Source organism: Helianthus annuus, chromosome 5, assembly GCF_002127325.2.
Source record: "Helianthus annuus cultivar XRQ/B chromosome 5, HanXRQr2.0-SUNRISE, whole genome shotgun sequence".
Classification (NCBI taxonomy): Eukaryota; Viridiplantae; Streptophyta; class Magnoliopsida; order Asterales; family Asteraceae; genus Helianthus; species Helianthus annuus.
This window is the reverse complement of record NC_035437.2, coordinates 136,905,789-136,916,171: the sequence shown is the minus strand read 5'-3', so window position 1 is coordinate 136,916,171 and position 10,383 is coordinate 136,905,789.

The window sequence follows — 10,383 nt, the reverse complement described above, 5'->3', positions numbered from 1 at the left end:
TACTAAGAAATCCTCGGTTCCTTATGTCAATTTAGTTAACGAAACTACTATTCGGGAAAAATCTTGGTTATAACGTTGATAATATTTTTCTAATTCTAGGAAACTTCTTATTTCTGTAAAGGACTAAAGGATTACCCATATGGTGATAGCTTCAACTTTTGGAGGGATTCACATGCACGCTTTCATGGTTAATCAATTGTATTTAGAAATTTTACTTCTAGTAACCAAGATTCATACTTAAGGGGATCTAGCATAAAGCTATTCTTTCCTCCACAATATTAGAAGCAAATGATGATGTTTGGCATGATTTTCATCATTAGTACATAATCTATAAAAATGATTATGGATTTATCCATGTATGGTCGGCATATCCTATTTATCATGTTCATAAATGCAGCTGGGGCATTTGTTAGACCGAAGTACATGACTGTAAACTTGTAATGATCATACTTAGTTCGGATAGCAGTCTTAGGAATATCCTATTCCTGTACTTTCAATGGATGGTATCCTAAGCGTAGGTCAAAAAATCAGACTTCTTGAAGTTGATATAATAAGTCGTTAATTCTCGGTAATGGTTACTAATTCTTAATTGCAACATTATTCATTTCTTAATATACGCATCTATTCATCCTTCTTCTTGACGAATGATATTAGTGCTTCTTACAAAATGTTGTATGTAATCTTTTTCCAGCAATTTATCTAATTGTTTCTTTAGCTTGAGTATTTCTGTTGGTGCTAGACGATAGGGTGCTTTAACAATCAATGTTGTTCCTGATATTATGTAAATTCTGAGTTCTATCTTACGATCGGGTGGTTTTCTAGGTAAATTCTCTGGGAAAAAGTCAGGATCTCCCGATATTACTGGAATTTCTTGCATTTCCTTTCATTTGTGTAAATGATCATGGAGATCATATACGTTATACCTTGCTTTTGTACATAACTTACAGCTTTCCTTGCAGAGATAAATTTTGTCGGCTTGGCTGTCTTATCTCCTTGGATTGTGATCACTTCTCTTGTTGGCTTACGAATCTTAACAGAATTCTGATCACTTAAGATTTGAGCATAATTGGATGCTAATCATTCCATTTCTAACACTACATTGAATCCAACAAGTTTCATATGAAGTAAAGTAGCACTAAGTTTGTATCTTAGCAATTTTATCTTTTCTTCCCGAAGTACTCCATGAATATTGATGGGGTTCCAGACTTGTCTATATTTGGTTAGAGATTGATTGATCGCTTGACCGAGCTTAATATATATAAAACTTTAGTTTGCACCAGAGTTAAATAATACTTTAGTGTAATGTACCAACAATTACCTGTGGAATCATTGTTTCCTCTTATGTTGTTACAACAATGCCTTCACATTCCTCTTGGGATCTTCGGTTGTTTTCATCTTTTTTTGTGTCAATTTCGGACAATCTTGATGAATATGATTTGCTTCCCTAATGGATACGACTCATCTTTTTCCACGTTCTTCTTCCTTATGTCCAGGTATCAACTCATTGGTCAAAGTATTTGCTAACTAGTCCATATTGCTAATGGTTTGTGGTTTGACCGTTGCTATCAGTTTACGAATCTTACTGACTAGTCCCAAATAAAATGAGAAATTTGTACAGATTCTAGTGAAGTCTGATCTAGTACCATTCTTACATATCCGAAGAATTTTGTCGTATACTTATGACAATTTATATTAATCATTTGGTAATTCAGGAATTTGTTGCCATTTGTTCCTTTTTATGAAGCAGACATAATTTCCTTTCTGTCAATTCTTTTCATTATTTCCATTCCATGGCATATGTCATGATCTTGCGCTTGGAAGATCAGATCTCACCATCTTAGTGCCTTATTTTTTTAAGCATGCATTACTTCATTCTTCTCAGCGTATATACTAATGGTTAGGACAACTTTACTTCTACGCAGCCCATGTATTGCCGTAACAACTTCTTTATTACTGGAAATCTTAGTAGTATTACAAGTGAAGAAAGTCTTTGTAAGTGCGTCTAGTCATAGGTTACTCTCATCTTCTCAAAAGTTCTTTAATGAAAGTAGAATTACTCTCATTTGCGTAAGTTTTAGACATTTTGTGCCTAGCACAACTTTTAGTTACAGGCTCCCCGCTAGTGTTGAAAATATAAGGTAACACATTGGAATTCTTATATTTTCGATGGTGTCCCGACTTAAAAGATTCCTATCGTACATCTTGTTGCATGAATTATGAGACGGATGATCAAATGGAATAATGTTCTATAGATGTATACGAGAAATCTAATATTATCATTGACACACATGCTCGTGATTCTCCTAAATTGTTAATCATTATGGCATTTGGATTTTCTTGTATATAGATATACATATCTATACAATCATATATTTCATATATTGTAATCTACATACCATACATAACGTCAATGTATTTAACAGGTTCATATTTCCAAAAATAAGTCAGACATCAGGTCATGGTACTGTTTTGGGAATTCTGTAAATTTAACATAATATATACCCCATCTTACCCGGTCTCGCCGGAGAGGCAACCCCATCTTACCCGAACAAGCTGGAGAGTCTACCACACCATACCCAGTCTTGCCGGAGAGGTAATTATCATTGTATTTCCGACAAATAGAATTTTCTCAATTCATGATTTTTAAAATGAATCTTTTATTAGGACTTGCATTAAGAAACAAGGAAATTAGTATTCACATGACGGATCATATTCCAGAACCGAGTAGTACCAATAAACAAGAAATAACAGTGGCCAAGTGTTATCGCTTATTTATCATACTTGTAATGTTCTAGTCATCATCCTCACGGCATAACAATATTCATCATACTATATTTATGCAAGTAATTAGCTTATTTCGAAGTTTATATTTAAGCCTCTTTCTTAAGTTCAAGTCTAAATATTATCTTGGGTGTTACCGATTAATATCAATATCCTAACTCTTTTGTTTAAGGTTAGGTATTATTACAACAACTGTTTGCTTAAACCTGTGGCTCTGATACCACTTCTATCACAATCCCCGACCAGACACTGGACGAGAGCCATAAACAGTCAAGTGGTACTGATGGTTACTTTGAAAGTACAGCGGAAATTTCATCAGGACTGTGAGTTAGGAAAAGTATTAGAGTTTTGAAACACCGGATTTTATATATTAAACAGATGGGGAAAAACCATGTTTTACAAAGGTAGCTTTTAATAAGGGATAAACCCAAATACATAAAACAATGTTTCTTAATTTAATTGATAAAATAAGTCACTTCTTTAAGCCTTTTGGTGCCATATCACAACTCTTATTCCAGTCTACTATAATCACCTGAAACGCATTTAAAAACATTTGATCAGCAGGAAATACTAGTGAATTCATTCATTTGTATAAAAAGACACATTGTTATAATTTACAACATTAAGAGTTTTTACATTTGTTTATATCTATCAATTACTCAAATCAGTATTTGTCACCCGGTGGCAGTTTCGATGTAACTGTGGTCCTATCACTCATTAGCTAACTTTCGCCAATAGTGAAGATTATCAAGTAGTGTATAGAGAACCCCACATACTGGCAGTAATTTCAGAATACGAAACTCAATCACTGTAAGTATAACTGAAAACATTTAGGGTTTTGCAAAGCATTTAATAAAAAGAGAATGACTCACTTTGCAGAATTAGGGTTTTGATTTAACAGGCCTCCTGATTCTAAGCCTCTTGATTAACAGTAAGTTTATAGCTTCAAGTCTTCTGATAATTAAGCAGCTACTATATCAGTGAATTTAAGCCTTCTGATTCTAACCCCTAATTTCACTGAATGTGATCCGTATTAGTGTATTAACCCACTCAAACTTTATCGATAATCACAAGATCAAAACCCCAATGTAGTTAACAAAGTATAGCCTTATTCAGGCAGCACCTTGACATCCGTTGATTGGGTTCAGATCAATCGGATAGGGTATCGTTTCAATGATTAGGGTTTATACACGCAAATACAGAGAAACAGAGATACGGGAGTTTACAGAAATTGATTTGAATCGAAATGAGCGCGTTTGAGCAGTCCAGGACCTGCCCTTTATATAGCCAGGCTGACCCCTCCCGCGTGTCGCGGGAGAAGATCTGGCATCTTCCGTGTGTCGCCTGGGTGGTCGGCCTGGCATAGGTCTGCCACGTGTCCTAGGTAGGTTGGCCACGCGTCGGGTCGTGGTGACACGTGTCCTCGGCCGCCTTTTTTGCCCAATCATGCGTTTTTCTCGATTTTCGAGCCGATTCTTAATGCGTATGTTCGGGTCTTGATCTTAAGTGGTCCGGGTTTTAATTGTGAGTCTAATAAGGGTACTTTTTTGCGGGTTGGTTCATTAACCATTAAGTTTTCTTAACTACTATGTTTTCTGATTCAGTACACAAGTTTCGTCGCACGCACTTTTGGTTTTGATTACGGGTGGTCGTTGGGAATATTTTTGAGGGTTGTTACAAAACTTACAAAGTAATGATGAAGGTTTTAAAAACAACACATTTAAAATAAGTGAAAGTTTTTCAAAATAAGTTGTTACATAATTCTTATTTGTATGCATGATTCGTTTGGGTGACCGGTCCTTTCGGGGACAATTTGGTGCCTTCAAGTGACCAGTCCTTTTGAGGACAGCGAAGCGCCTTCAGGCGACTGAGTTAGTAGGGATTGCACAATCTTTGAGTACGTGCCATGGTGACAACCAAGGGCGTAGCTTTGTGGGGTGCGGAAGGGGGCGGCCAACCCCCCGAACTTTTCACTAGTTAATGGAGAAATTTTTGACCCTATGGTTTTACAGAAATTTTTGGTATGTACATTTTGACCCCCCGGTTTTATAGAAATTTTTGGTATATACGTTTTTTACCCGTCGGTCAGAAATCTCAAGTTTCGCCACTAGTGACAACTATGCTAGGTGAAGACGGTCATGGATGGCCCTCTCGGGGATAAAATGAAGGATGGTCTCTTCAGAGTCATTGAGCAGGTTAATACATGTATTACCATGTAATGACTTGTAAGTAAGAAGATATTTTCTTGATAAGACTATTATAATTAAAACTAGAATTTACTCAGCATAGCTAAGGGGCTATGTTAATATCTATAGTATGATGAATAACATTTTGCTTTTATAATTAAAACCCGAAATCACTTAGCGTTGCTGACTTTTGTATGCACAACAAACTAGTATAGGTACGTGGAGGATGGATGGATGCTTGCTGGGACTCAAGGGCAATGGACTGAAAACTGACATCTATTTCTAAAACTATGTTATTTATTTTGTAATACTTTGAATGTTTTAAATTTCCACGGTGCATTTTATGGTTAAGTTTAAAGTTTAAAAACCGTATGTTCAACTAAATCCAATACGCGAGGTCTCCGGTGTTGGAGATGTTGTCTTCAGCCCAACCCATTAAGGCTAGCCAAGAATTAGAGAGAAGGGAAAGGGTTATGTCGGCCCTAACCCTAATGGGCTTTAAGTGTTTTAGGTCCAGTTGTTTAGTTACTTGTTTAGCAAGGGACTAACCCTAATTCTAGCCTATAAATATATCTCTTGTACTTGTAATCATTATCACTCAATAAAATACAAACCCTAGTTGCCCCCGTGGACGTAGGTTACACACTGTGACCGGACCACGTAAATCTCGTGTCTTCTTTTCTTATCGCTTTCGTTTATTGATCGTGTGTGTGTGATCTAAATCCTAACAACTGGTATCAGAGCTCGGGCTCTTGATCAAGAACACACACCAGCTGCCTACCACCTCCTGCCTCCAGCCACCGCAAACCCTAATTAGGGTTTCACCGCCGCTAGGGTTTCCGTCGCCGACACCCACCGACCCGCTGCAGTTTCGCAGCTTTGCTCTAGGGCAACCGGGTACCGCCGCCACCACCTAACCCAGATTAGGGTTTTGCCAGCCGCCGCCTACCATCTTGCCGGAACCGCAGAACCGCCACCGCCGCTAACCAGATTAGGGTTTCCAGCCGCCGTCGCTCAAACAGAAGGGTTTCTTTACCGATTTTCGCTGCTGCGTTTTCAGATTTCCTGCACGTTTTTCGAGTCTCTGTTATTCAGCAAAGATGTCTGACGATGGAAAATTCAGAATTGAGAAGTTTGATGGGAAGAATTTCGGATGGTGGAAGATGCAAATCAAGGATTTGTTATACAGAAGGATCTGGATGCAGCCTTAGAGCCTCCTCCTACACCTGTAACGGATAAGTGGACAGCCATTGACAAGAAAGCTATGTCAACTATCAGGCTCACTCTTTCTATGAATGTTGGCTACAATATTTCTGAACAAACCTCAGCACGAGGAATCATCGAGGCTTTGTCAAATATGTATGAGAAGCCGTCTCCTGCCAACAAGGTGTTTCTGATACGGGAGTTAGTCAACACTCGCATGAAAGAGGGAAGTTCTGTTATTGAGCATATTAATTTGTTTAATTCTCACTTGTCTCGTTTGAATTCAGTAAAATTCAAGATAGATGATGAACTGCAAGCATGCCTGCTCTTGTCCTCATTACCTGACAGCTGGTCAGGAACTATTACTACAGTCACTGGGGCAGTTGAGACCCTCACTTTTGCTAAAGTTCGTGACTTGATATTGAATGAGGACTCGAGAAGGAGGAAATCTGGAGAGACAAGTTCGTTGCTCAGTACTGAGGGGAGAGGGAGAAGTAATAATAGAGGTGGAAATAGAGGAAGGTCAAAGTCAAAACGAAGAAGCAAGTCAAGACCAGCAAAACCGAGAAAAGACATACAGTGCTGGAACTGTGATGAGCATGGGCACTTTAGAAGTCAGTGTACTAAACCTCATAGAGACAAAAAGGAGGTGAATGCTACCACAACCTCAGATTCAGAGGATGCCCTTATTTGCTGTGTCGAAAATACTGTTGAAGACTGGATTATGGATTCAGGAGCATCGTTTCATGCTACTTCTAGCACAAAGAAGATGAAGAATCTACGAACAGGTAACTTTGGTAAAGTTCGTTTGGCTAATAATCACAGTCTTGATATTACAGGAATTGGAGACATAGACTTAAAAACACCATTGGGAACCGTTTGGACCTTGAAGAATGTTCGGGTCATTCCTGGTTTGAAGAGGATGTTGATATCCATTGGTCAGCTTGATGATCAGGGATATGATGTCCACTTTGGTAGAGGACAATGGAAAGTTGGTAAAGGCAGTATGGTCATTGCAAGAGGAAAGAAGAGAGGTACACTATACATGGTTGAGGTACCAACTGACGGGGTTAATGCAGTATCTGATGGGCCGAGTCTATCAAAGTTGTGGCATCAACAACTCGGCCACATGAGTGAAAAGGGGATGAAGATGCTTGTTACCAAGGGAAAGCTTCCAGAACTGAAACAGGTCGAGTCTGAGTTTTGTGAATCGTGCATCCTTGGCAAGAAAAAGAAGGTGACTTTTGTGAAGACAGGGAGAGCACCAAAAGCTCAGAAATTGGAGCTGATTCACTCAGACGTGTACGGGCCGACATCAGTTGCTTCACCTGCAGGATATCGCTATTATGTGACCTTCATAGACGATTCAACACGCAAGGTATGGGTTTACTTTCTTAAACATAAATCTGAATTTTTTGATAAATTTAAGAAATGGAAAGCTGCTGTTGAACTTGAAACTGATTTGAAGGTGAAATGCTTGAAGTCTAACAACGGAGGTGAATATATCAGCAAAGAATTTACAGATTATTGTGCTGAGAGGGGGATCATGATGATAAATACAGTTCCAGGAACTCCGCAACAGAATGGGGTTGCAGAGAGGATGAACAGAACATTGTGTGAGAGAGCCAGGAGTATGAGATTGAATGCAGGGCTCCCAAAAATGTTCTGGGCTGATGCGGTTAACACCGAGGCTTATCTTATCAATCGTGGGCCTTCAGTACCGTTGGGATTCAAGATTCCTCAGGAAGAATGGAAGGGAAAAGCAGTTGAGTATGATCACATGAGAATCTTCGGGTGTAGTGCTTATGATATTGATCTTGAAGGTGACAAGTTAGATACCAAAGCAAAGAAGTACACGCTCGTTGGATATGGGTCTGATTAAATGGGCTACAGGCTTTGGGATCATGAAAGCAGGAAGCTAGTCAGAAGCAAACATGCCGAATTCAATGAAGCAGAGCTGTACAAAGACAGAAATTCGGAGAGGTCAGAGGTTCAGAAAGAAGTGGTCGAGTTTGACACTGATGGTCAAAAGAATGAACCAATTATAGAACCTGAATCAGATTCTGAAGATGACACAGGACCAGAGGTTGAAGGTGGATATAATGAGACAGGAGAAGTCTCTGACAGTGGGAGCTCAGAGCATGAAGAAGAACAGCCTCCACAGCAGCCTGACCCGTCAGAAAATTGGGTCAGGAGATCCACCCGAGTTAGTAAACCGCCTAATAAATATAATCCTTCAGTTAATTATATTCTCTTGACAGAAAACGGTGAACCAGAAAGCTACTCTGAGGCAGTCAAGATGAAAGATTTTCTCCAGTGGGAGCGTGCAATGAAGGATGAGATGAGCTCTTTAGATAAAAACAAGACTTGGGTCTTAGTAAAGCTTCCTCCAGATAAAAGAGCTTTACAAAATAAGTGGGTCTTCAGGGTCAAAGAAGAACACGATGGTTCTAAACGGTACAAAGCCCGTTTAGTAGTCAAGGGGTTTCAGCAGAAGAAGGGAGTTGATTATGATGAGATTTTCTCTCCAGTGGTGAAGATGACTACCATCAGGTTGGTTCTTAGTATTGTAGCCGCAAAAAAGTTGCATCTAGAGCAGTTAGATGTGAAAACAGCTTTTCTACATGGTAACCTAAATGAAGACATTTATATGGCACAACCTGAGGGATTCAAGGTTGTTGGGAAAGAGAACTGGGTCTGCAAATTGAAGAAGAGTTTGTATGGTCTTAAACAGGCACCCAAACAGTGGTACATGAAGTTTGATAACTTCATGGAGAGGTCAGGGTACAAGAGATGTCAGATGGACCATTGCTGCTATTTGAAGAAGTTCAGCAACTCTTATATCATATTGTTACTTTACGTTGACGATATGTTAATTGCAGGTTCTGATATGAAAGAAATAAGCAGGTTAAAGAAGCAAATGTCCAAGGGTCTGTTTGGTATGTGGTAATGGAATAGATGAGAGAATGGAATAGACGAGGTAATGGAATGGACAACGGAATGAAATGGATCATTCCATTCCATTGTGATGTTTGGTTACTCATATGTGAATAGAATGAATCATTACCTTGTACAATTTGATAAACAAAAAAGATGAAGTAACGAAACACAACTGTATTAAAAACGGCAAAAATATAATTGCCTCAATAATAATAATAATAATAATAATAATAATAATAATAATATATTAATGATAAAAAATTAATAATAGATTTTTGATATATATTAATATTAGTATGAATATTAATAAATATAAATATAAATACAAATAAAAGTATAAGTACAATAATAATAATAATAATAATAATAATAATAATTATAATAATGATAATAACATATTTCTTTCCATTCCTTGAAGGAATAGAAAAAAACACCTACATACCAAGGAATGGAAATTATTATATTTGGAAGGAGTTACATTCCTTTGGAATGCTCCATTCCATTACCACATGATAACCAAACATGCTTCTTTTCATTCCATCAGAATGATCCATTTCATTCCACCTTCCATTCCTTCATACCAAATGCAACCCAAAGAATTTGAGATGAAGGATTTGGGTCCAGCCAAACAGATACTCGGGATGAGTATAACCAGAAGCAAGAAAGATGGCTCAGTGACACTATCCCAGGAGAAGTACATCGGGAAAGTGTTAGAGAGATTTGGTATGAACAGTGAGAAGACCAAGCCTAGAAACACGCCTTTAGGAAGTCACCTCAAGCTTACTAAAGAACAGTGTCCCAGAACAGAACAGAAGAAGAAAAAGCTGATATGGCTAGAGTTCCATATGCATATGCTGTAGGAAGTCTAATGTATGCTATGGTATGCACGAGACCTGACATAGCACACGCAGTTGGAGTTGTTAGTCACTTTATGTCAAATCCGGGAAGAGAACACTGGGAAGCAGTTAAATGGGTGCTTCGTTATTTGAAAGGTACGTCAAAGATGGGGCTGTGTTTTAAAGGAAAGGATGTGGTTCTCAAGGGTTATACAGATGCTGACCTGGGTGGCTGTAAAGATACATTTAAAAGCACTACAGGATATGTCTTTACAGTGGGAGGAACAGCAGTGAGTTGGATGTCCAAACTTCAGAAAAGTGTGGCTTTATCTACTACAGAAGCTGAATGCATGGCAGTAGCTGAGGCCAGTAAAGAGCAAGTATGGTTGAAAGCTTTTCTGAAAGAGTTAGGGAAGAATCAAGCTGACTACCCGTTG